This window comes from Echinops telfairi, unplaced genomic scaffold, assembly GCF_000313985.2.
Source record: "Echinops telfairi isolate 266 unplaced genomic scaffold, ASM31398v2 ScPeMD7_70;HRSCAF=299, whole genome shotgun sequence".
Classification (NCBI taxonomy): Eukaryota; Metazoa; Chordata; class Mammalia; order Afrosoricida; family Tenrecidae; genus Echinops; species Echinops telfairi.
Window position 1 is genome coordinate 9,170,850 of NW_022103968.1, and position 26,623 is coordinate 9,197,472.

At 49.4% G+C, this 26,623-nt stretch overlaps 1 pseudogene; it reads left to right on the forward strand.

Moving 5' to 3' along the window:
* The first annotated feature begins 12,321 nt into the window (after positions 1-12,321).
* Positions 12,322-21,357, forward strand: LOC101645924 (annotated as a pseudogene).
* Positions 21,358-26,623: the final 5,266 nt, after the last annotated feature.

Below are 26,623 nucleotides of genomic sequence, written 5' to 3' on the forward strand. Positions count from 1 at the left end.
GTCTAGTCAATCCTGACTCAGAGCAACCCCTACAGAACAGAGTCGAACAGCCCCCTGAAGTTTTCAAGAGTGTAATCTGTATGGAGGCAGACTGTCACATCTACTTCCTGCAGACCGGCTGATAGATTCAATGTGCTGACCTTCCGATTGGAAGCCAAGCACTTAATGGCTGTTCCACCAGGACTCATTCTTATAGGACAACTACTAGATAAACAAGAGGAATGAATGTTAAAAAAATTATTTCTATATTTGAGCCCATTTTTGCAGCCACTGCGTCAGTCCATCTCAATGTGGTGCTCCCTATGTTCGATGACTTTCTGCTTTCCCAAGCACCGTACCCTTTTCTAGAGATTTAAACTAGAATTTAAACCAGAGAAACCTAAAAGCGGGGAAGCAGTTAGCTAATTCAAGGAATGGTTATTTTGAGAAGTAAAATTAAGAGATAGTAAGTCATAACCGAACTTAATCAAAATAAAACAATACAAATACCCTAAATAATACAAAAGGCAGGGCAGACCACCACAGATGAAGGGGAATGCTTTTAAAGTTTCAAAGAACGTGTTGTAAAATTGTGCGCATAAAATCGAAAACTTGGAGGAATCGAATAATTAGGAGCGGTAGGAAATCTAAAATAAGCTTTGAGACAGTTCTGAAAGTTACTCCTAAAGGGGTCAAGGTTCAAAGTACTTCTGGTGTCAATGTAGCTAGGCTGGGATTCTAAGTGGCTTGGCACTTAACACCTAGTCATGTCCCACGATGTGATCTATCACAACATAATCACTTCCACAAAGGGATCTGCTGTGAACAGTCAGTCGGTTGTAAGATGATCTGGGGATTGAGTTGAAGAACGGAGGTGACTTCCCGGTCACTTCAAAGGCATGTAAAATGTGGACAGGGGGTAAAGAAGGCCTGCGGAGAATTGATGCATTTGAAATACGGTGTTACTGAAGAATGCTGAACATACCAGAGACTGTCAGAAGAGCCAACAAATATGTCTTAGAAAAGGTACAACCAGAATCTTATTCAAATCACATACCTGATCCAATCAGTCAATTGAAATGATGTCTCCTCCAGGTGTAGCCTGCTTCCAATATGAGTGGACGAGAGGAAAGTTTTCTGGCTCTGTGCTGGATCTGCATCCTGCATCTGGAGGATGGCTCTCTGGTTCTTTAGACTTGAAATAATAGCCTGCCATATTGCATGCTGATCCTGGGAGGCATCAGCAGCCTGCCATCTGACCTGCCAACCTTGGATTCAGCCACTTCTGCGGCCAACCTGTCATCTTCTTGATCATCTTGAGCTCGTCAGCCCCTGCAACTCCATGAGGCAGGAAAAGGCTCCAGATTCACATTTGACCCATAGGCCTGGAACTTGCCCAAATGCGAAACGTGTCCATTCTACAATGATGTGAGCTACGTGTTTCTCTATATAGACACATATAAGCTCCGCTGGTTTTGCTTGTCTAGAGAACCCGGCCTAAGATGAATAGATAACACATTATTTTAAAGCTAGCAAAACACATGATTTAAATTGTTCCAGTACTGAAAAAGAGAAGAGTTGCCTCTGAATTCTTTTACTTTTTTTTAAAGGAAAAAAACACTGTAATAAAATCTCTGAAAGATATTCCAATAAGGAGACCACAGAACTCATTTCATTTAGCAACCTAAACAAAATATTAGCAACTGAATACAACAATACTGGTAAGTCATTATCATTGCCACTCTACAGCATCTGTTAAGTGAAGGCAATAAACCTAAGCAGGAGGTGTACATATTTGAAAGAAGCAAGAAAAAACATTTACTCTTTTCAGATAAAACGATTGTGTATCAGAGAGTCCCCAGAGAATGAAGTATCAGACCGTGAAAACACAAACAGCTTCCTGCCCCCTGGGATAAAAAATGTGAAAATAACTACTTTCTTTCAACCTTAGAAAAACTAGTTAGAAAATATGATACATTTAAAAATCTATTCATAAGAACAGTAATTTATATAAAGTAACCACCAACATCTGTGCTACTGAGAGAAATCAGCAAACCCCACTGATGGACAGAACGAGGGCGTCCATAAAATGAGGAGACATCCCTCTTCGATACGCTACCTTAACTCTGGTAAGTGGAGAAGAAATTATTGTTATCTTTGAGCTGTAAAATCAGCAATAGAATTCCTCTTGGGAAAGGAAGCCATTTTCCTTTAAGCCAATACCCCGATGGCCGCGTTATTGTGGAAAGATAACTCCTGAGCCTTGTTGTAATGAACGAGAGGTCAGATGGTGCAAAGGGGCCAGAGAGGAGTAAGATGGTGAGAAGCTGGGCAGAGATCAAAGTCAGGGACCCCATTGAAACTTAACTATTTTTTCCCTCTATAAGGACAAGTTGGACGTGTAAAAAAAAATCCAAACCCAACGGAGGGAATGATGTCAGACCTTAAATTGTGAACACCTGGTGTGCAGAAGGCTGTGGGTGACAGTGGAAGCCCAAATGCATTTGCAGGGTCCACACGTGGATTGAACTTCTGATGCATCTCCTCTGAACATAGTCCAGGGATGTGACTAGCCTTGCTAGTTGACAGAGGCCATTGTAAAGTTAATTACAGTGGATGTAGTTAGGTTAGCATGCAATGCCTTGTCAGCTGATCTCCCTTTTGACCCAGTTTAAAGTTGTTTCAGTTTATAATATTGGCTGGTTTCTCTCGGATTGAGGTTGTTCTATGTTTCATCTAGTCGTTATTGGGTTTGGGTTGCTACTTTTTGTTTGTTTGCTTCTTGTTTGTGTTTTGTATGATTTTCTGCATATGAAACCCAGAAGGGGTCAATCTATAGAGACAATAGATTAATAATTACTAATAGAGACAATATATTAATAATTGGATTAATAATTACCTAGGGACAGTGGTGGGATTCAGTCAGCTCACACCGGTTCAGCAGAATTGACACCTAATATTTGTTTGAGTTCAGCAAACCAGTTGTTAAAATGGCATGTGTAATCAGGATGCTCTCTAAGGTGGGAGGTTAGGCAGCTGCCCAATGTGGAAATCATACATGTATATTCATTCCCCCTTTTTAATGTTTATCTGTGCAGCGACTTATTCTAAGTGCGCATATGTGTTAGTCTGGGTTGACTAGAAAAACAAATTCATAGGCATTCATATGTAATAGAGAACTTTACATCAAAGAATAAATGTGTTTTGAGAAAACATCCAGCCCAATCCAGATCAAGTCCATAAGTCCAATATGAGCCCATATGTCCAATACCAATCTATAATTTTCTTTTCAAACTCACAGAACACATGCAATGACACTGAATGCAGGAAGATCACAGGCCAGTGGGTAGAAAGTCTTGTGGATGCAGTGGCTATGGAAGCATCTCAGCACTGGTGTGGGTCTCCATGTGGCTCCACCAGCCCCAGGGCTCTGGCTCTATCAGTGTAGCTCCATTTGGCTTGTCAATGCAAATGTCTTGCAGGGAGAGAAGTGGAGTGAGTGGGTCTGACCTCCAGTATGCTATGACCTGATTGGCAGGCTAAACCCCACCCCTTCACTCTTAATAGTCTCAAGTTGACACCAGATTATGTAACTACCACACGATAGTAATGTTCATTCGGTCCATAGGGATGAGAAATTAGACTGAACTATGCTTGTAATATTTATTTATTCCATCCATAAAACTAATTATGCTTTTGAGTAAACACTATATTTTAAGTCCCTTGCATTTGTTACTTCAGTGGACAAACATATAGTGCAAAGAGAAAAAACGTGCCAAAGAACCAAGGGTGACATGCTGTCATTCGCTTCAGCTTTGTGTTACACCCTAGATTTCTACGCGATCTGAGTGAATTACGAAATTCCTGAAAGTGTTCAAAGACCTGAAGTATTGTCAGCACAATTTCTGTGAGTTCAGCAGAAGCAGCAAGGTTGTTCTTCAAAGGTGAACATAACCTGTTCACGAAGAGAAGTCACCTTTGTCTAAGACATGAAACACGCTGACGATCATCTACTAGGCCTCCCTTACAGAAGGAGATCTGCTCCTACGAGGAAAAGGTGGCTGAAGATAAATCACACAGCCAACGATGCTCGAATAAAAGTGCAGAATATTTCACGTGAGGGTGAAAATAAAGAAGCAATATGGAAATATCTTAAATGACAGTTTCATATTTTAAAATATTTTTAATAATACTTTAAAATTCGTTCTTATAACATAATCTAGTTTTGTTTACCTCTCTTATTGTTTGCATTTAAGTGTTAATTAGCTGCGTGGAGTGATAAACTACCTATCAGCATATCATTATTTTATACTTAAAACAGTCATTTAACAACCAAACTGGTTGTTACATTGTTTGAATCCACCACCGCCTAGACGCATGGCAAGGGAGAAATGGAGAACTAATCACAATTAATACAAGAAGAAAATATTCTGAAATTCATTGCGGTGGCAATTGCACTACTCTGCTTTCTATGGTTGAACGATTAAATTGTCTGACATGTGACATCTGTGCCAGGGAAAGAAATCAAATGGATGCATCGGCTACAGAAGCCCCCTTGAAAGGGTTGAAGGGCAAGAATGCTGCTTTGTCCTCTAAGGCGCACCTGACCCAAATCCTGCTGTTTTTGGTCATCTCATAGGCCTATGAAAGCTGGATAATGCATAAGGAAGTCCGGAGAAGAATGGATGCCTTTGAATTGTGAAATTGGCAATGACTTTTGAAAGCACCATGGACTCCCAGAACAAGCAAATTGGTCTTAGAAGAGGTACAGCCAGAATGTTCCTTAGAAGCAAGTACGTTGGACATGTTATCAGGAGAGACCAGTCCCTGGAAGAGGACATCATGCTCAGTCAAGTAGAAGGGCAGAGAAAAAGAGAAAGACCATGCAGAAGACCGTGTGAGAAAATGGATGACGCTACAACAAAGGGTTGTGTATTGTAACTGTGGTGAGGGTGACACAAGGCTGGGCAGCATTTCGTTCTGTTCCACACAGGGTCACTGTGATTCAGAACCAACTCGATGGTACCTATCAACAGCACTGGAATCCACTGCCATGGAGTGGATTCCAACTCTTCATGACCCTCTGCTGGCTTGCCACGGCTTTTTGTCTTCACGGAAGCAGGCAGCCTGATCTTTCTCCCACAGAGTGGCTGGTGGGTTTGCACTGCCAACCTTGCAGAGAGCAATCCAGGACCTACCCATCAAAGCCACCAGGGCTACTGGACACCAGGAATGTAACGCAACAGAGTACATCGGTTTGAATAATCTAGCTGTACTCTTCAAAGTCAGACAATAACCAGAATGACGGCGAGCTCGGTGAGACAAGTACCACCAGAAGAAATTGTAACCACAGACACTGGAGCCTGAGCTCCTGTACAAGTCGGGGAAGCCCAGGTAGACCGGGACTTCCTTTCTCACTTCTTATTTTGGCTGGGAGACTTGTGTTCTTTGAACACAGCATTCCCCAGAGCTTTGACCACATGGGGCCTGGGATTGAGACGGGTTACAGAAACAACTGTGCCCTCAGCTGGCATGCCTTGCTGTGCTTATCAGCCCAAACATGCCCCCTCTACTCTGCGCAGACATTTTCTACAGGAAGATAATTGCTACAAGGATGAAAAGGAAAGGAGAAAATAGCACGTAATCTCTAAAATAGTCTCAGAGAAGGAATAAATTCCTGCTTGGCACAAATAAAGGGATTTTTTTTAATCCTGCCCGGGGGCAGGGGGGCGGGGGTGTCAAGCTTAGCTTTCAGGAGAGTGAAAAACCTCAAAAGTTTGCCTGGAGGGATTTTCTTCTCCAACAAGAGAATTTTGAAACCTTGACTTTCAATTGCCTTGTTTGATCCATAAAAGGAACATAGGGCAAGATCTTGGGTATACCCCCATTCACCTACCACCGTGGTGATGGTAAGACAAAGGCCTTCAACCGAAGATGCTTTCTGGGTCCTAAGCAACCTCAGGAAAGGGACACACTGTCCTCCAACCAAAGGCAGCCATCCAATTGGCCCTCAGAAGATGCTCGTACCAACGGAGGAGTTATCCCAGGCCAGGGATATGGACAACGGACCCCTCAGCCTCGGCTGGACCCCTTCATTTCCAAACCTGGTTCGCATCTTGAGCTAGCACGTAAGATGTTTGCACCGAGGCTGCTACAGTGTGAAAAAAGAGGTGGGAGCGGTGTAGAAGCCCATGGGCAGTCTGTCCATACCCACAGATGGGCTCAGTTTTCTCACAGCCTGCAAGTCAGGAGTTTAATCTGAGAACCCCCCCCCCCCAACACCCCCCCCCAGAGATGATGTTAAGATTGTAGGTAAGATCCCAGTGGGCCTACTGATGCCTGGCCTGCAACCCACAGGGTCCTTGAAGGAGTCCCCAGGAAGTGCCAACAGTTAATGTGCTGGGTGACTAACCCCAAGGCCACTGGAAGTCCAAGTCCAACCCAGAGCTGGAGCAGAAGAGAGGCCTGGTGTGGCAGTTACATAATCTGTCAACCTGAGTGAAGGAATGGAGTCTAGCTTGTCAATCAGGTCATAGCTAATGAGGCCTCTGTGTGGGCCTGGCCTTCTCCAGAGGATTCTGGGAACTCCTGTCTTCCTCCCTGGGGGTGGGACACAGAACCTCCCTTTGAGACATTCCTGTTGACAAGCCACATAGAGCTACACTGGTGGAGCCAGAACCCTGGAACTGGAGGAGCCACATTGAGACCCATGCTAGTGCTGAGATGCTTCCACTGCCACTGGATCCACACGACTTTCCACCCGCTGGCCTGTGATCTTCCTGCATTCAGTCACTGCATGGTTGCATGAGTTTAAAGAGGAAATGATAGACTAGTATCAGACATATGAGCTAATATCGAACTTACGGACTTGATCTGGACTGGACTGGGATGTTTTCTCAATATCCAATTGCTCTTGTATCTAAAGCTCTTTCCTATACACATATGCGTGTCTATGAATTTGTTTCTCTAGTCCACCCAGACTAACACACCTGGCAATCACAAAAAAAATCCAGCCACTGAAAACCCTGAGGAGCACAATTCCATGGGGAGTGGGGGGTAGAGAGGACATGAGTTAGAACTGCTCAATAGCCACAAATAGTCCTGAACACCTGCCACCTGCCAATGAGGCCAGAATGGGTGGGTTTCAAGGCTGCTCGCTGGCTGAAGGGGGCTGGGGGGAGGCCCTCGCATGGCCTGGGTGAAGAGTACAGGGAAAAGCCTTCATTTCCTGGGAGCAGGAGCAGAGAGAAGGTCAAGTTCGGTCTCAGGGAACTAGACACTCAGTTCAGAACGGAGATGGCTCAAGGGAAGCTTTAGAGCAGGAAGAGGAAGAGTAGACGTGAAAGCCCTTTGTGCCCAGGAGTGGCCGCTGTATGGGAGAGGCAGGTTTTTTCTGGCACACGGGGACCCCTGGGTTTCTCCTCATCTCTGAGCCCCAGCTTACAGGCTTGTCCCCAAGAGGTGGGCTGTGATCACCTGGCTTTGTGCCTCTCCCTGTGGACTGTCTGTCTGGCCCTATGCCACTCCAGGTCTAGCATGGAGCTTGGCACATCATAGATGCCCAGTGCGTCTCCAGGGCATCCCACTCGACCACCAATTCCGGTCTATTCACTCTTCCAGGCATTTCCTTCCTCGTTCTTATCTCAGCCTGCTTCCTGTTTGGGCTCAGGTTGCCGAGAGCAGGTGCAGGTGAGCCGCACAGCCTTATCAACTGGGCAGGCTTGGCTGGGTCAGCTTTCAGATTCTAGAAGCTGTGGGTAGATGCTGGAGCATGAGGTCAGAGAGAGAGCATCCTGAGCTGGCTTCCATGACCTCAAAGCAGCTTTGTTCTCTCACATACTTGGTCACTCATTCATGCATTCACTCACTCCCTTTGCTCATCTACCAGGTACACTTTGGGTACTGATTCTATGGCTGGGCCCTGCATGCCGGGGTCTGGTACCTGCTCACATATTGGCAGAACAAAGTAGAGGCTGTGTAAGGCCTTCAATATCCACAGGGAATTGGTTCAGAATCCTACAGCTACCCAGATCTACAGATGCTCTCGTTCCTGAGATCAGAGGTGGAGTGCGTGCTACCACACAGAGTCCTTGGAAAGTGGAGTATGGCACTCGGGTTCAAATTTAGCATCGTGTCGTTTGCTCTCCTTTTTGTTCAAGGTTTTAATATTTTCTGCTTTCTTTACAAATGAGGGTTTTGCTCTGCTTTACTTTATTATTATTTTTAGTTGTTTGGTGTTTTCCTGTATATGAATTCCAGGATAGGTCAATCTTTAAAGAAAGTAACTGGTTTAATGGTCTCTTGGAGGTGTGGTAGGGGAGGTTGAGGAGAAATGGGGAGCTAATAACAGTGGATACAAAGAAGAAGGAAAGGATTTAAAATTCATTGCGGTGGTGACGACACAACTCGTCTCAGTATGATTGCACTATTGGATTGTTTGCTATGTGGGTTATATGCCCCCAAAAAGTTAATTTTAATAAAAGGCCTTCATGATTAACGTGGAATGAAAGCAAAAAGTTACCCAGCCCAATCAAATAAAATGGCGTAGTATTCGCACACAACCTACGCACTCTGTCTTGTATATTTTAAGTCATCGCTAAACTAGTTATAATGCGTGTTGTTGTCAGGTGACCAGGAGTCGGTTGTAACTCCCACGGCCCTCGACAGCAGAACACAGCCCTGCCTGGTGCTGCGGCAGCCTCACCACAGTGGTGCTTCAGCCCATTGGTGCAGCCAGTGGGTCGATAGCTCTCGTGTAGGCTCCTCCTCCTTTTCACGGTCCTTTACTTCACCCGGTGGCACAGTGCTTAGGGACGGGCTGCTAACTACAGGGACAGCAGGTGGGAACCGCAGCTGCTCCGAGGGAGAAAGAGGAGCTTTCGACTCCCTTGGAGGGACTCAAGCCCACAGGGTAGCCAGTTCGACCCTGCCCCACAGCCTCACCGAGAATCAGAGTAGACACCATGGCCGGGAGTCTTACTTTCCTATACATGATGTCCCTTTCCAGGGACCAGCTCTCCTGCCACATGTCCACAGTGTGTGAGACAAAGTCTCAGCATCCCGCCTCTAAGGAGCATTCTGGTTGTACTTCTTTCAAGACAGATTTTTTTTTTAAATTTACGGTCCACAGTACTTTCAATATTCTTCACTAGTACCGCAATCCAAATGCATTGCTTCTTCTTCAGTCCTCCTTACCCAGCGTCTAACTTTCTCATGCCTTTGGGATGATTGAAAATGCCATGGATTGGCAGATAAGTCCTCAAAGTAGCGCCCTGGCTTTTCAGTACTTTCAAGAGGTCTTGTCCAGCAGATTGGCCCAAGGCAATGTGTCATTTGATCTTTGGACTGCTGCTTCCATGAGCACTGATTGTGGAGACCAGAAAACCAAAGGCTTGACAATGTCAACCTCTTCTGCGTTTACCACGATGTTACCCATTGGTCCAGTTGTGAGGATGTGGGTCTTCCGTACCTTGAGTTGCAATCCACCTGGAAGGCTGCAGTCCTTGATCACTTCCAGCAAGCAAGGTGTGCCCCCATTATAAGACCTAATACAGCACGAATCCTCTGCACACGTCACTGTTACTCTCCCTTTGAGAGATTGCTTTAACCATTGGAGGCTGCTTTTCTTCCTCTGAATGGTGGCTAAATCGGAAGTTGGTGGAAGCGGCAGGTGTCAGGCCCTCAGGCACAAAGAGCCTGCTGTGTGAGTGAATGCTGTGGCTTCTGGAGTCAGGACTTCAAATGGCCGGTCTTTGCTGCCCACGTGTGTAGCCCAGGGAGGTTTCTCCACCTCCCTAAGCTTCAGTTTCGCCTCTGTGAAAAGAGCTCATTGATTTGCCTGGCAGGACTATTGTAGGACCCAAAGACACTAAGACATGTCAAACAGCCCAGCCCTCACCAATCCCAACCTGAAGCCATCTGGCAGACCCTGACTCATGGTGAGCCGGCGTGTGTCAGAGAACTGTGCTCCGTAGGGTTTTCAATGGCTGATGTTTCCAAAGTAGATCGCCGGGCCTTTCTTCTTAGGTGCCAGCTTCCAACCCAACCCAACCCAGTGTCATTCAGCCAAGTCAGACTCACAGAGACCCTATATAGATTCCCAACTATCAATCTTGATGGGAGTAGACAGCCTCATCTGTCTCCTGCAGAGTGGCTGGTAGATTTGAACCACTGACCAAACCCTCATTAGTGCTTAATAAATGTCAGCGGCCATCACCCATGCATGCCCAGTGCCCAGAGTAGCTTGGGTGCTTTTCTACCTCCTGGTGATGTAGTGGGTCCTGTATTGGACTGTTAACCTCAAGGTCTAACCATTTGGATAGTTGGCATTTGTGTTAGTCTGGGTTGACTAGAGAAACAAATGCATGGACCCTCATATGTGTATAGGAAAGAGCTTTATATAAAGAGTAATTGTACATTAAGAAACATCCCAGCCCAGTCCAGATCAAGTCCAGAAGTCCAATATTAGCCCATATGTCTGATACCAATCTATAAATTCCTCTTCAGACTCATGCAACACATGCAATGAACCCGAATGCATGCAGATCAGTGGCTGGAATGTCTTGTGGATCGAGTGGTGGTGGAAGCATCTTAGCTCTGCTGTGGGTCTCCACATGGCTCCTCCAGTTCCCAGGCTTGGGCTGCCATGTGGCTTGTCAACAGGAATGTCTTGCAGGGAGTGTGTGTCCCACCTCCAGCGAGCTATTTATCTCCTTAACGCCGCCAAATGAGGTCATCAAGCTGTGACCTGATTGACAGACTAGACCCCACCCCTTCACAAGTTGATACCAGATTATGTAACTACCACAGCATATTCCCCCCACACACACTCGGTGTCACTTGGAGCTTCTTGAAGTGCAGCCCAGGCTACCAGCTCAGAGTCACCTGGAGAAGCTGGTTAAGGTGCAAGTTCCTGGGCCCAGGAGGATTTTTAATGGATCCAAGCCTCTGGGGAGGGACAGGATCTGCAGCAGGCTCTGAAAACATGGCATGGAGACCTGGACACCTGTACAGTACCTGGGGCTCCCTGCAGGAGGAGCCTCTGGGCCACAGAGCCTGGGGCCTGAGCTCTAGCTGGGCTGCAGAGAAAGCTGGGTGTCTGGAGAGAATCAACCAGAAAGGAGGTGCCCAGCTGTGCTAAGCAAGGAGGCTGGAAAAGAGGTAGAGAGGTAATGGGGGGAGGGGAGGAGGGCAGAGTGGTGGTGGGAGGAGGGGAGGAGGGCAGAGAAGTGACGGGAGGAGGTTGCAGGGCGCAGTGCCCTGGCTGGGCAGAGGTGGAGGTGGCAGCAGGCTCCTCCCAGAGTCACATCAGGTCAGGTGGCAATGTCCGGAACTGCACCAAGCCCAGCTGGAGACATCCCAACTATCAGTCTCCAGGTCAGTCCAGATCTCAAATCCTGTGTTCTCTTACGGACCAGTGCCCACGGTGTCAAGAAATCAAATGTCTCCTGCACTGGGAAACAGGCATGGGGTCAAACTCGGGTTTCTTTTGACTAGGCGAAAGATGAATTGCAAATATGGGAAGAAAATAAAAGCCAAACTCACTCCATCGAGCGGATGCCGACTCATAGCAACCCTGCAGGACGAGATAGAGCCCCCCTGTGAGTCTCTGCGACTAACTCTTTACAAGCATAGAAAGCCCTGCCTTTCTCCTGTGGCCCGGCTGGTGGTCTTGAACAGCTGACATGGCAGTTAGCAGCCCAACACGACACCGCGATGCCACCCCAGGGGTCCTTTGCAAATATAGAAAAGCACATTAATAGTCACAGAATTGAAAGGGAAAAAAGTCGATGTCAATACCGACGACAGATCAGAGTGGGCGGCTAGCAACTCCCCGTTTCTCCCCACGTCACTCCGGGACAGAGCCCCAGGCTCAGCATGGCCTGGTCCCTGAGGGCCACAGTCCCTGTGGCCACAGCTGCTGCACAGTCCAGAGCGCCCCGTGGTGATGGCATCTTGATGGGCCAGCACTGCCCAGAAGGGGAGGAGTGAGCGCAGGAAGGGACCCCTTTCCAAAGCTGGTGGCCAGCAGGCAGGGCCTGGCCGGGAGGACAAGGGCCACTTGTTCAGGACCCAGCTTGCTGGCATTTCACTTGGAACTAGCAGCGGCTTCCATCAGGTCAGGCTGTGACATGGCTGCCAGCAGCCGGGAGGGGACATGTCCCCTGGAGTCCATGCACCTCAGCCAGGCAGCAGCCTTGGAGATCCAAACGGAGCCAGCCTGGGCCCCTGCGCCCCTTTCTAAGACCCCGGGGGGTGGGCAGGAAAGGGGTCATCCTCACTCTCACTCCCTTCCAGCCCTTGTCTTGGAGGTACCATCACATCGACACCGGAGACAGCAGGATGCAGCTCAGGTAGGACAGGCCTCTGTAGCTCACCAACACACACACACACACAGAAACACACCCTCTCACACACACAAACACACTCATACACAAACACACACTCACACACACACATTCTCGTTCGTGGAGAGGCCACTCTAAACCAAATCTAAGTTCACTGCCATCAACTAGATTCTGATTCATGTCAACCCTGTAGGAAGGAGTAGCATTTTGGATTTCTGAGGCATAAATCTTTATAGGAGCAGAAAGCCTCTTTTTTTCCCCCCTGGGGACAGCTGGTGGTTTCAAACACCTGACTTTGAGGTTCGCAACCAGTGCATAACCACTATACCATCAGGGCTCCTGGGGGAGCAGGGGGACACTGGAACCTGAAAACTAACAAACTTGCTGCCCTCTGCCTACCATGCCCTCAGTTCTCTGGGATTGTCCACCTGCCCTCTCCTCCCCCCAGCCTCCCTGACTGCCCACTCAGCAGTGCCCTCTGCCTCTCACTCTAGCCAGCCCCTCCCCACTTCACCCGGAGTCTGCATGCTGTCCCAGGGGCTGTATTGGCTTCATATCCCCACTGCCTGGCTCAGGGCTCTGGACGACCGAGAAAGTTTGGGGGGTTCTGTTGAGCTCTGCCAGGGGAAGTCGAGCCAATAAGTGCAACAAGGCAAGGCTTTGCGTGGTGACAGGTGCCCGGCGTGGCTGGATGGAGGGTCCCCACAGAAGTGAGTGGCAGGCGGCCCAGGAGAGGTGGCTTGCCCCTATCCCGGAGCCTGCAGCCTGGAATGCTGTGGCTGCAGGAACTCTCCCCCATGTCTCCAGAGTCAGGGACCCAGAGGCATTGTCAGCTCTGTGTGGGTTTTGCACTTCGGCCTGGGCTGCCTACCTGACCTCAGAATGTGGCCCTAGCCACCCCCAGGTATGAACCAGACAAGGGCAGTGCCTGAGGACAAACCCCATCTGATTCCCTGGCCACCTCTCAGTTCTTGCTCGACAGCTGCGGGATGATTTCCTCCCCAGGGCTCCCGGATGAACACCCTGCTACATCCCAAACTGCTGGTGGCAGGAGCCTGGCTGACAGAGGACAGAGCAGGGAGGCCGGTGGCCAGCTGCCAGCCCTGCTGGTGGCCTTGTCGGTGCCTGACTCATGGTGACCTCATGCACGAGACCAGACCCTGCCTGGCCCTGCACACCCCCAGGATGGGCTGCAGGTTGTGATCCAGAAGGTTTTCACTGCCTGGTTTTCAGAGGCAGGTAGCCAGGCCCTTCTTCATTGTCCAGCTTTGTCTGGAACTCCACTGAAACTTGTTCAGCATCATAGCAGTGGTCAGGCTAGAGTGCAGCAAACTGGTAGAGACGGAGAAAGCCCAAGAGAAGGGAACTGAGCCAAGGAATCGAGTTGGAGATGAGGAGGGAGGCGCTGGAGATGGGTGTGGGCTGAAGGCCTGAGAGGGGTGGAGACGAATTGGGAAGTTCCGTGTGTAAAATGTGGAGGGGACAGTCACCCCCACCCCCCACCCCAAGCAGGTTTCAGCTGCACTTGGAGAGGAGTTATCACTCACTGTGGCTCAAGGGTATGGATGGGCAGAATAATGGTCCCCAGAGACATCCCTGTCTTCATCCCTGAGACATGTGACTACAGAGGCCACTTAAGGGGGGTTTGCAGATGCCACCAGGCTGAGGACCTTGAGCTGGGGAGAGGATTACCCCAGTGGGTCAAATCTAAACACTCCAAAACTCCCACGACTGGATGCTGACTCATAGGAGCCCTGGTGGTGTAGTGGTTTTGCGTTGGGCTTCGATTCCCAAGGTCAGTAGTTTGAAACCACCAACCTCTTTGAGGGAGAAAGATGGGGCTTTCCACTCTTGTAAACAGTTACTCTTGTAAACGTAAGGTAGTTCTACTCTGCCTTGAATGTAAGCACACCATTCCCTAAAAGCAGAGGGGTGTTCCTGGCTGCAGGCAGAGGCAGACTGAGTACGGAAGAAGGGATGGGGGAAGCTGGCAGTAAGGATGGAGGAAAGAGAGCAGTGTGTCCAGGAATGTGGGCAGTCTCGGGAAGCTGGAACTGGCAGCGGCACAGAAGCTCCCTGTACTCCCGAAGAGACGCCACCCTGCTGGCACCTTGACCTTAGCCAAGTAAGACCTGCCTGGTTGGATTTCTGGCCTGTGGAGCTGCCAGGTCATAAATCCATCTTCCTTTAAGCAACCACATCTGTGGTCTGTTGTCATCACAGCTCGGAAGACGGCCTCACGATCAGCCACAAAGGAGCCTCGAGGAGCCTCCTCTGCCCTCGCCGGGGGCATCAGCTCCTAGATATGCCAGGTTCGCCTCCTGGGGTCCGTGCCGCTGCATCCTCACCACCCTCGCTGAATGGCCCTCCCTCCCTCCTCTCTCGACCACCAGCCTCACCTCCTACCTGGACCATCTGCCTGAAACAACCCCCCTTTGGTCCTGCTCCCTAGATGCTGGAGTGACCTTCCAAACCTTTCATTGGGACCAGAAAATGCTCCACTGGAAGCCTGGTTTTGGCTCGCCATTGCCTAAGAAAGCACGTCCAGATGTTTCAGCTTGGTCTTCCAAGGCCACCCATAGCTGCCTTCTCAGCCTTCCTCCCCACTGCATCCGCCCTGCCATGAGCCAGCCAAGCGTATCTCCACAGTGGTTCTCCGTGAATGCCCTTCTTGTCCCCATCTCCCACCTTTGCCCAGTTGCTTCCACGCCTTACATATGCTGCCGGTCTAGGGACTCAAAGGCAGCCTGCTTGGTTGGAAGGTCTCCCTCCTCTAAGGCGGCTCACTGCCTGACTTGTCTTACTCCATGGTGAGAAGACAGACTCCCTTCTTCTCACTTCTTCCACTACCCATCTTGTCTCCCCTGGCCCATGCTAACTCCTCCAGGGCAGGGGTGGCCTTGTTCGATGAGCCACGTCCACATTACCTTGTGAATATAAGTGGAGGGAGTGAGCTTGGATCACCTGTGGAAAGAGACAGGATGGTGGAGACAGCAGAGATCTTTGGAAAATATCACAGTAACTGCTTCCCACATCACTTGACCGTCTTCTAATTATGAACAAGCACCTTGGAGCCCCCGATTGGCCATTGTCCCAAACGTCTCTAAATCTATCTGCTGACATCTACACACCGACCAAGCACTTCGACCTTCACGCACATCCTCGGGGGGAGGGAACAGGCCAACATGACGTCCACAGTTCAGTGAAAGAGACACAAAACTGAGCGAGGCAGAGGGAGAGGAAATCGTCAGTGCTTACACATCTCAGTTGGTGGAACTGCTTCATAGGAATTATAGTATTAAATGCTCACCACCAGACACGGAGGGAATTCCAATTCTCCCTCCTGTTGTGCATGATGTAAGTGTGGCTTAGCCAAGAGGGGACTCACTCAAGGAAACAGCCGAGTTGGAACCAAGGCCGGAGGCTGAGTCTACAGCCTGGACTTCGCCCTTCTATAACTCAGTGGAGGGACAGTCCCAAGGCGGTGGGTCCCACCTCGAGCCCCCTGGACTTAGGGGATGTTCTCCCCTGCCTCTACTTAGAGCCTTGGCTCAGTTGTGTTCCTATTCTGTGTGCTTGAAGTGAATGTGTCTACACTTCACTAATCTGAGCCCTGTGAGCCCATCAGAATGTCAGTAGAAGGGAGGAAGGGGGAGGGAAGGAGGGGAGAAGTAAGAAAGAAGGACGGAAGAAAGGGAAGAAGGCAGGTGACATAGCAAGGGCTGAAAAGAATAAGGAGCCAATGGAACGCTCGTCCATTTCTGATGGGAATGCAAAATGGTCCTGCCCCTTTGGGAGCGAGTTTACTGGTTCCCATAAAGCTGAGTGCACCAACTGTAAGACCCAGCAGTTCCATTCCTGGTTGTTCCCTCACGTGAAACAAACGTATGTTCACACCCCCCTTGTCTTCGTTATCTGGCGCTACAAGAACATTGCATTGATGGCTTGAGCGAGGAGAATGTGTCTGTTCCTCTGGTAGTTTTCACAAGTATTATCATTCATACACACCCACTCTTCTTTGGTCTTCCTTAAATAATATCCGACCTTCGCATGCCTATGAGGCCCTTGAAAGTACCATGACTTGGATCAGGCACACCTTAGTGCTCAAAGTAGCATCCTTGCTTTTCAACGCTCTAACGAGGTCTTGTGCAGCAGATCTACCCAAGGCAATGCACCGCATGGTCTCTTGACTGTTGCTCCCATGAGCATTGCTTGAGGGGCCAAGCAAGACAAAACCCTCGATAACTTCAGTCAGGTCTCCATCTGTTAGGTGACCTACTGGTCCAGCCATGAGGATTTGGTCTTCTTTACATTGAGTTGTCCTCCACACTGAAGATTGCAATCTTTGATCTTCGTCAGCAGGTGCTCTGCCCGGCCTCCTCACTTTCGGCACGCAAGGTTGTGTCATCTGCACATTGAAAGTTGTTAATAAGCCTTCTTCCAAATCTGATGCCACATTCTCTTTCATATACTCCAGCTTCTCTGATGATGTGCTCAGCACACAGACTGAATTAGTACGGTGAGAGGAGGCAACCCTGAAACACGTCTTTCCTGATTTTAAACCAGGCAGGAGTGACTAGGCTGCCTTAGGCTGTGATCCGCATGGTAGAGTTTGAAACCATCAGGAGACCTGAGGGAGCACCTGGGCTTTCTATGCCTGTAGACAGTTACCGTCTTGGAAACCCACAAGGGGTCGCGATGAGTCAGCATTGACTCAATGGCTGCGAGATTTTGTTTTTGAAGATTCCTCTATTCTGTTGCCACAACTGCCTCTTGGTCCATGTACAGGTTTTACATGAGCACAAAGGAATGCTCTGGAATTCCCATTCTTCTCAAGGCTATCCATAGTTTGTTATGATCCCAGCAGTCAGATACCTTTGCATAGTCAATAAAACACAAGTAAACATCTTGGTGGTGATTTCTGCTTTCAGCCAAGATCTATCTGACACCAACAATGATATCCCTTATTCCACGCCGTCTTCTGAATCCAGCCTGAACCTTTGGCAGTTTTCTGTCAGTGCACTGCTGCAACCATTGTTGGATGATCTTAAGCAAAATTTTACATGCATGTGATATTAATGGTCTTGTTCTATAATTTGAGCATTCTTTTGGGTGACCTTTCTTTGGAATTGGTACAAATATGGGTCTCTTCCAGTCAGTTGGCCAAGTAGCTATCTTCCAAAATTTTCTAGCACAGACCAGTGAGTGCTTCCAGTGTTTCATCAGCTTGTTGAAACGCTTCAATTGGTATTCCATCGATTCCTTGTTTTCAGATAATGCGCTCAGGGTAGCTTGCATGCCTTCCTTCAGCATCACTGGTCCTTGCTCACAGGCTACTTCCTGCAGGGCTTGAATGCTGACTAGTTCTTTTGGGTACAGTGACTCTGCATTCTTTCCATCTTCTTCTGATGCTTCCTGCCTCATTTAATATTTAGCCCATAGAATCTTTCAATACTGCACCTGGAGGTTTGAATTTTTTCTTGAGTTCTTTCCGTTTAAGATCTGCTGCATGGCCTTTCAAAAGCACAGGCGAGACGGCAGAAGTGGAGATGAAGAAGTGGACCTTCCAGAAGTCCACTTACCACAGCGTGGACCTCGACCAGATGCTGGGCATGTCCTACCAGGAGCTGATGCAGTTGAACAGTGCCCCGCCCGACAGCACAGCAATGCCAGCTAAACCAGCAGGAACAGCTGTGCAAAGCCAAGGAGGCCCCGCCCACGGAGAGGCCGGAGTTGGTAAAGACACACGTGTGGGATGTGATGATCCTCCCCGAGATGGTGGACAGCATGGTGGGCATATACAATGGAAAGAACTTCAGCCAGGTGGAGATCAAGTCCGAGGTGATTGGCCACTACCTCAGCCAGTTCTCCATCACCTACCTGCCTGCCCAGCATGGTGGGCCTGGCATCGGAGCCACACGCTCATCATGTCTCATCCCCTCAAAAAGTCTTTTGTCAATAAAGGCTCCCACTCCTGACATGAAATTTATATATGTAATATATATTTATATATAGGCATATCTATATTAGAGTGTGTTCTTCTTTTTCATTTTTTAAAAAGTCTAGGTCTTTGCACATTTCATGACAATAGTTGACTTTTCTTCTCGAGCTGCCCTTTGAAACGTTTTGTTCAGCTCTTTGACTTCATCATTTCTTCCGTTTAGCTTAACTACAAGTAAGCGCAAGTGTCGGCATCTCTTCTGACGTCCACTTTGATCCTTTCTTTCTCCCCTCTCTTTGGAAGGACCTTTCGCTTTCTTCGTGAATGGTGTTCCCGATGTCCTCCCACAGTGCATCCCCCAAGTTTAGGAGGCTGGAAGTTCAAATTCAGGGGGCAAGCTCCAGGGGCAGGCTCTCTTTCTCTTGGCTCACAGTTTACAAGGAAGGTCTTGGTCGTCATTCTTCCTCTGGGTCTAGGAGGTTTTCACACTCCACTCCTGGCTCTTTTCATGCTAGTCAGCTCCCAATCTCTGCTTCCTTGTTCAGTTTCTTTTCTATCTCAAAAGATTGACACAAAATACAGCCTAAGCCTACAGATTCAATCCTGCCTTATTATCATAACTGCCTCTGAGCTTGCCTCATTAACATCTTAGGGGTGAGGATTCATACAAGATAATTACATCATATCACAAAACTGAAGGTAATCACATAATACCAAGAATCATGAGCCAGTCAAGCCGACACTTAGTTTTGGAGGACACAAGTCAACCCAGAACATTCCTGGGTATAGCCATAGCTGTTTCATTCACAAATGTCCAACTACTAGAAATAAGTAATGTCTTTCCACTGGTGACACGCCTGTGTGCCCAATTGTGGAACATCTGTGACAATGAAATGCTACTTAGCAATGAAAGGGAACGAGCTACTGCATGACCCAACGGCTCCACAAATCGTACATGTAATGTTAAGTGGTGAATTTGAACCAAGAACGCCCAGGGAGGGAGTCCCAAGGCAAGCAACTGGGTTCCAGGTTAACCTTCTCTGCATCCTTCCTCTCCGCAAGACAGAGGTCAGCACAGGCACTGAGCCCTTCCCAGCCTGCCATGGAGCTGAGCACACGGCCTGGGAGGGACCTAGGACTTCCTGTAACCACAGAGCAGGGAATTGAAGTTGATCTGGGTGATGTCTCAGGTCTATAAAGTGACAGGGATCCTGGATTCAAATCTGGGCTTTCTAGGAGAAAGGGAGGTGTTTTTTTATCAGCACTTCTAAGTGTGGGCCACAAAGATTAAGAGTCAACAAGACTTTCAAAGCCCTATCTAAAGGTAAACAAGCCAGTATCACCTATCACTGAGCTTTGTGAATTACGTTTCCCCTCTTGGGAGCAGAGGGGAACTCTACACCCAATTGAACAGCAGGCAGGGGCTCTAGTTTCTCCTGGCGTCCTTTGTCTCCAGCGCCCTGGGGGTCCAGCCTGCTGCTATTTCCAGCAGGGTCTCCCTCTCAGCAGGGAGGGGAGCTGGGACCTTCAGTGAGGCCAGGGCAGACTGGTTGAAACTCCAGATGGAGAGAGCCCTGGGGGGCACTCTAGATAAGAAAAGCTTCCCATCTTCCAAGGACCCTTACAAGGCCCTAATCACCCAGACCGTATCTCCTCCTGAGGAATTTTCCCACGGGGAGGTGGGAAAGGTCATTGGTGTGAGCTCGGGACCTGAGGCAGACTCACCACTTTCTGTTGCAGAGGGGACTTGGGAGAGGTTCCAAGCCCCCATGGGCTTGTTTGCTGGCTCCCCAAGTTCTTTCAAGCAGGACCATCACCTGAGAGCCTGGCCTATAAGAAACCTGGAGAACAGTTGCCCCGGGAGGTTTAGCAAAACTCCCATTAGACATGCTCTAAAATTGGCCACTGTTGGGGAAGCTTTGGGCTACTCACCACTAGGTTGGCTGTTCGAACCCACTAGCCACTCTTCGGGAGAAGGATGAAGCTGTCTGCTCCCATAAAGATGGTCAGTCTTGGAAATCCTATATAGCAGTGATTCTCAAACTGTAGGTCTCAATCCCTTTGGGGGTCAAATGACTCTTTCACTGGGGTCGCCCGGTTCAAAACAGTAGCAATATAATAGTGATGAAGTAGCAACGAAAATAATTTTATGGTTGGGGGGTGTCACCACAACATGAGGAACTGTATGAAAGGGTCGCAGCATTAAGAAGGTTGAGAAGCACTGCTATGTAGGGTCCCTATGAGGTAGAATTGACTTTGCAGTAGATTGGTTGGTTAGCTGGCTGACTGGCAGGCTATTTGGTTGGTTAGTTGGTTGGTTGGCTGGTCAATAGGTAAAACTGGCCCAACCTGGGGCTGGCGACCCCTCGCTAGGTGTGACATGATGCCACTGTCACCTTTCCCTGCCTGTGTTCCATGAGTTCTATTATTCCACTTGAGGTGTGGCTTAAATCTACTCCCTTATTGTTGTCCTTAATCATTCTAAAGAGTAGGGAAATTGCAAACTAGCTATGGAAACCAAGACCCAAACCAAACTCGCTGGCATCGATCGAGCCAATGCCAACTCACGGCGACTGTATAGGACAGGGTACAACTGCCCTCCTAACGGGCATAGAAAGCCATGTCTTTCCCCCAGGGGGCAGCTGGCGGTATAGAGCGGCTGACCTGGAGATTAACAGCCCAACGTGTACCAACCACGCCCTCAGGGCTCCTTCGCCATGAAAACGAGCAAGGAGTACTCCTCCGCCAGAGGGAGGGCGCATAGCCGCAGCCAGGACCGCGGATGGATCTCCTGAAGCTCGAGCCAACACAGTCCCAGGCAGGAGATGCTACACGTATGAGCGGTACGCCCCAAACCAGGCAGCGCTTACCTAGGCTGTTAGATGCCACAGGAGTGGGTACCCCCTTTCTTTACGGGGGTGGGAATCGGGTAGTGATGAGACGAAGGGCAAAGTGGAGTGTTCTGGGAGCTGATCATTCTGGGGGTTTTTTCTTATATAAATGGACTTCGTTTATGTCTTATATAAAAACAGGAGGGTTATTATCCCACCCACTACTCACCCTCACCCCTTTTCCAAATCCACAGGCTGAGGCTGCACGAGTTTCCTGTCTTTTTTCCCCAGGCAGGAAATTATAGAGACATCATCACCAAAGTGGTAGATGTTTCTTTCTCTCCGGATTTACAAAATGAGAGAGAATACCTTAACTATAATCCATCCCTCTATCCCCAGGATCCCAGGCGTCTTCATACCATCGCCTTTTTGATCCGCTGAACGGAGCTGTCTGGGGAATGGAATATCGAGGAGGAATATATCGGGAAACCCACGGGATTGTCCCTCCGGCGAGAAACGTGGATCAACCAGCCCCCAGCAAGTCCCCAAAGGGGGAACCATTCGGTGGGCAGGGCCGGGGCGTGGTCAGAAACAACAGCCTGACTGCAAGGCGTAGACAATCCCCCACCGCTTGAACGGAAGTGCTTAAGCCAATGGAATGGTCTCACGCATGTGCCCGTCAGCCCTTGGACTTGAAGAATTCCACTGCAACGACTTTTTCTCCTTCTTCTCCCGCTCCTCCTCCTTCGCCTTAAAATACCTTGGATAGCCAAACAGGCAACCAAGTGTTGTTGCTGCTAGGTGCGATCGAACGGCTTCCCCCCAGGAAAGCCCTGCGCACAGCAGAACCGAACGCTGCCCGGTCCTGTGCCATCCTCGTAATTGTTCGGAGGCCGTTGCGGCAGCCGCTGTGCCAATCCATGGCGTCTGCCAGTTTGCCATACCGCGGAGGCTTGTGTGTTGCCTTGAGGCTGGAAGCTATGTCACTGGTGTTTCAAATGCCAATAGGGTCACCCAAAGTGAACAGGGTTCCTTCCGTGGAGCGTCCAGGCTAAGAGCAGACAACACAGAAGGAACCGCCCGCCCACGTCAGAGGGAGCAGCCGCTGAAAACCTCCAAAGCAACATTTCAGGACAAGGAAAATACCGATGCCCCAACCCCGTAGACACCCACCCAATCATCACATCCAAGGAGTGGCACTGGGCCCAGGTGAGGCTGAAGGCAAAGGTGTTTGACTCTGTTGTAGTGTGTGATGAGCTCAGTCCAGAGGCTGGCACCATCGGGGGACTCCACAGGCTGGCCATGACCAACGCCTGATAAATAATCTCATGGGATCCATGATTGCCTGCTAAGCATTGAGCAAGTCTCTGGTTTTATGCGGGTGCCCCGACTCATTACTGCCCCCTTGAGTTTCCTGTGAGCAGTGCAACCTGACTGGTCCACCGCAAGCTGATGCCCATCACAGGACTTTCAGCAGAGGAGTCTCATAGATGCCCTTGGTTGCAACACAAGTCACAAAAGTTTGAGGTTTAGGGTGGATGACCATGAGGTTATTCTTGGAGGTTCGTGTAGAGAGCTGAGTGATAGGTCCTAAAGAATCTGGTTTCTTTTCCTTTTTAAAAAAATTAATTTTTAAAATGGTACATTGGGTGATCCTTTCAGATCATCAACTTTGCATTCAACAATTCAAGCTACTCACCACCACCCCGCCCCCTTGTTCACCTTTGACGTGACCCTTGGTTTCTCTTCTCACTTTTGTGGACCACTTTCTTCTATTTCACCCAAATTAACACCCACGGACTGTCTAACTCGTTACTTTTTCTTCATTTCTGAATCCTCCCCCTTGCCAATCTCCAAAGTCGGTTTCCTTTGGCATTAAAGTCTGCTGCACCTCCCCCCCCCTCCCACACACACACACACTTAAAACAGTGGCCTCATGTATTATTTGCCCTTTGGTGATTGACTGACTTCACTCCGCATAGTGTTCTCCAGGCCCAGCCATACCACACCGTACTTTGTGATTTCATTATTGTTTTTCAGTGATGCATAATATTCCACTGTGTGTAAGGAATCCTGGTGGCAGAGTGGTTACTCAATGGTTTGCTAGCCACAGGGGCGTAGTGGGTTACCCATGGAACTGCTAACCTAATGGTCAGCAGTTCAAATCCACCTGAAGCTCCATAGGAGAAAGATGAAGCTTTCTGCTCCGATAAAGATTTACAGAGTTGGTGAGGAGAGCATAGAATGCCTGGTGGGTTGTGATGAAGTGCAATGTGATCAAGTGCAATGAGAGCCAAATGAAGGTCAAACATGATAGTGGGACAGGAGGAAAGTAAAGGAAATAGAAGAAAGAACTAGGAGGCAAAAGCCATTTATAGAGGTATAAATACAGACATGCATTTATGTAAATTTATTAATATATAATGATAGGGATATAGGTCTATGTACATATATTTATATGATAAGTATTAAAGTAGCAGATGGACATTGGGCTTCTACTCAAACCCTCCCTCAACACAAAAATACTTTGTTCTAATAACCTGGCACTCTGTGATACTCATCTTTCCAACACAATCACAACAGACAAAACGGGTGCATAAGCAAATGTGATGAATAAAGCTGATGGTGCCTGACTATTAAAAGATATAACATCTGGGGTCTTAAAGACTTGGAGTTAAACAAGTAGCCATCTAGCAGGGAAGCAACAAAGCCCACACAGAAAAAGCACATCAGCTGTGTGATCATAAGGTGTTGACAGGATCAGGTATCAGGTAACAGAAGATCCAAAACAAACAATTATATAGAGGCGAATGATGGAGTCGGAGTGGAGACCCAAAGCCCATCTGTAGACAATTGGACATCCCCTCAAAGAAGGATCACAAGGAAGGGATGAGTCAGCCAGGGTGCAGTACAGCACCAACAAAACACACATCATTCCTCTAGTTCGTTAAGTCCCTCCCCCCACTAGCATGAGCCCGTTCTACCCTACGAATGCGGCTAGACTGGAGTATGAACATTGGAACAGATAAAAGTGCTCCACACAGGGAATCCAGGAAAGATAAATCCGCCAGGAACAGTAATGGGTGTAACGATACCATGCAAGTAGAGGGAAGGTGATCGATGTATAATCACCACCACTACCACCACCCTAGGGGGACAAATAACAGAAATGTGGGGAGACCAGATGGTGTAAGATATGAAAATAATAATACATAATTTATCAAGGGTTTGGGAGGGTGGGAGGGCGGGAGAGGGTTGAAGGGTGGGGGAAGGTGGGGGGAGGAGGAAAAGAGGAACTGATACCAAGGGCTCAAGTAGAAAGAAAATGTTTTGAAAAAGATGATGGCAACAGATGCACATGTGCTTGATACAACTAATGTTGTTACAAGAGATGTAAGAGCCCCCATTAAAATGATTAAATAAAAAAATTTAAAAGATGTACAGCCTTGGAAAGGCCCGGGGGCAGTTCTAACTTGTCCTGCAGGGTCGGTCTGAGTCAGAACCAACTCAACGGCAGGGAGTTGCTTGGTCCGGGCAGGGCTCGGGCCGTCATTCTGTGCCTTGATCCTCGAGCTGGTTTCATAGGGAATTCAGTGGTGATCATTCACCAGCTTCCGGTTTGGAGGGCCTGGGTGGCACAAATGGTTGGAAATCCACCCAGTTGCTAATCAGAAGGCTGGTGGTTCAAATCTACTCAGAGGAAAGGCCTGGTGAGCAGCTCTGTTCTGAGACACACGAGATCCCTGCCAACCAGAATGGACTCACGGCTAACAACCTGTTTGACACCATTGATGGCGCTAAATGTCAACCCAAAAACGCACTTTAAAATAAGTAATGAAAAGCAGCAATGGCCCCCAGGGTGCTTCCTCCCACTTGCACCCAGCTGCCGGCTCCAGGCCCAGGGCTGCTCCTTGTCCGAGGGATGAGGACCGGGTGCTCAGGGGCTCGGAGGTCTGCACCTATCTGTGCGCCCCTAAGCTGGGATGAACGTGATCTCTGCTGTGTGATGCTACACTTTGCCAATCACTTGAGGACACTTTGAAGCAGGCTTCTCACTCCTGGCCTCCAGCAAAGGATTACAATGAGATGAGGGGGGAATGGGGGGCACTGAGTGGTGGGGCATGGGGAGTGGGGGAGGGGAGGCTGGGCAAGTGGGTGGGAAGCTAGGAAGGCCTGCCCAAGTCAGGGTGGGCATTGGAGGGTGGGGGCGGGGGAAGGTTATGGGGACAGGGTCTCCAAAGGAGACACAGAGGGAGGAGACCATGAGAGCTGCCCCCACCCCCAGGCCACTGTAGGGCAGGTGAGCAAGGCTTTGGACTGCTTACTCAGTCCAGGTGTGACCCAGAGTGTGGAGCCCATGCTCCTACCTGCCCAGGGCATGGGAAGGATCCATGCCCCCACCCAGCATGCTGTAGTTACCCATAAGTGTGCCCCCGCCCCCACACACCTCTCCCAGTTGGAAGGACACCCACCCTCTGCTGCAGTAGGAAGACCCCTCAGCGAGGATGGCCCAGGACCCAACACAGCCCGACTCCACCAGGGTCTGATGCCATCTGGCCCCATGAACCCCACCACCCACGGGCAGAGCAGGGCATGGGGCACCCTCCACCCTGCCTCAAGGCCTTCTCAAGCGGCTTTAGTATTCCGAGTTAATGATTAAATCTGGCTCTCCATTAACCCGAGAGCGGCCCTTTGTCTCCGGAGGCCCTGTAGGAGCCTCCTCCTTTGAAGTGCCACATAAAAATGATAGATGCCCTCCCTTCCCCTCGCCTCCCCTCCCCGCTGGTCCTTGCTCCTTTCAAGTTTGAGCTGGCAACTCAGGGCACGCCTTGTTTAAACAGAGGCTTGAGGCCCGTGGGGGCTGTGTGGACCGTGCTCAGCCTTGAGACGATAAGGGAAGGTGGCCAGAGGGGCTAGGGGCTGTGAGGGGCAGACAGTGCACCTGGGCCACAACCCAGCACCCACCAGCTCCCAGCCCGGAGTATGGTGGCACGCTTGAGGCCAGCAGGGTTTGGGGACCCCGTGTGCCCCAGAGCTCTGCCAAGATTCAAGTGAGAGTTGATGATGAGCCCTCTGACCTGTCCACTCAGAGGAGGGTGATGAGAAGGTGGACAGGCCAGCAAACCTCACCTCAGCATCACCTGGAGCTTGGTAGGACCACAGAGTGCCGGGCAGTGGGCTGAGTCCACACAGGAACGAGGCCTCAGAGGCCCCTGTGAATGTCTGGGAAGCCTGGACCACCCTGGCAGCGGTTTCTGTAAGTAATGGGGAGCAGAGGGCAGCTGCCCAGCACTGGACAGAGCCAGGAGGTACCACTTCTCTGAGGAGAAGGCAGGGTGGAGGGCTGACTGGCAGTTTACTGTATCTTGGGACCACACCTAGCCCAAGCTGGCCCAGGCTCACACACACACGTGTCCACGCAGAAGAAACCTCTTCTAAGTCATCCCCTGGGTGTTGGGCATTGTCCTTTCGAATACCCGGGTGCCACCTCCCAGGCAGAGAGGAGCCAGAGGCCACCCACTCCA